Consider the following 1,208-nt stretch of genomic DNA (forward strand, 5'->3'; position numbering starts at 1 on the left):
ATAATATAAGTTTTGATATAATATCTTTTTTTGATTAATTAATAATCATTATTGTATTGTTCTTTTCTTTTATTTTCTAAACGTCATTCCTCTCTACATCGTTAATAAATAAATAATATAAGTTTTGATATAATATCTTTTTTTGATTAATTAATAATCATTATTGTATTGTGTGTTCTTTTCTTCTATTTTCTAAACGTCATTCCTCTACACCGTTAATAAATAAATAATATAAGTTTTGAAATAATATCTTTTTTTGATTAATTAATAATCATTATTTTGTATTGTTTTTCGAATTGTAATTAATAAAGTTAATTGGAGTATTTGATTGGTCTTGATTCCGTTTATCTGTTCTTTAACTTTTTCACTTTTTTTTGTGAGAGAAGAGAACGTTGCTCTCATCGAGTTTCGTTTAGTTCGACTAACTTTCGTAGAATGGAAATTTCGATCACTCATACCTATTGTACTGTGTTAATTGTTTCCTGCAGGCCAATAACCATCAAACTGTACGTATATAGGTATCTATTAAAATCGTAACAAATAACCTTGCGGACAATTTTAATAGTCACGATGAATAACGAATTCCATTGTAACTCGTTGTTGCGCGTTTTGTTTGATTATTTATATTAATCATTCGTTGATAGATTATACTGCTGAAAATTGGGGAAATATTTTTGTCAATGTTTATATTTACTTGATGAACTAAAAGTAATTTTTTTATATATCATTGAAAAAAGAAAAAACAAAATTACTTTACAAACGTATTCATTTGTATATTTAAAAAGAATTACATTTAATATCGTATTTGCTTGATAACATTTTGATTCTAATTCACATTAGTGTTTTACACAGAGAGTGATCTTAATATTTAATTATTATATTATATAATGCACCATAGAGATAATTATTGCAATTAATATTATATGATATAATAATATTAAATAACTGAGTAAACATATGTTAACTAGTACTGAATATATGATAATATCTTAATCATCTTAAACTAATTAATTTATTATTCATAAACTTATACGTATAAATTTATGTATAAGTGTATATGTATTTATAATATATATATATATATATATATATTATAATTGTACTAAAAGAAATCATAGGAAGAGTATCAATACGAGATTATCTCGTTAATATTACTTAAGATTATATAATAATACAACGTTTAAAAAAGTATCGTACAAAATCAGGAA

This window comes from Polistes canadensis, unplaced genomic scaffold (assembly GCF_001313835.1).
Source record: "Polistes canadensis isolate GaletaPanama2010 unplaced genomic scaffold, ASM131383v1 scaffold_10, whole genome shotgun sequence".
Classification (NCBI taxonomy): Eukaryota; Metazoa; Arthropoda; class Insecta; order Hymenoptera; family Vespidae; genus Polistes; species Polistes canadensis.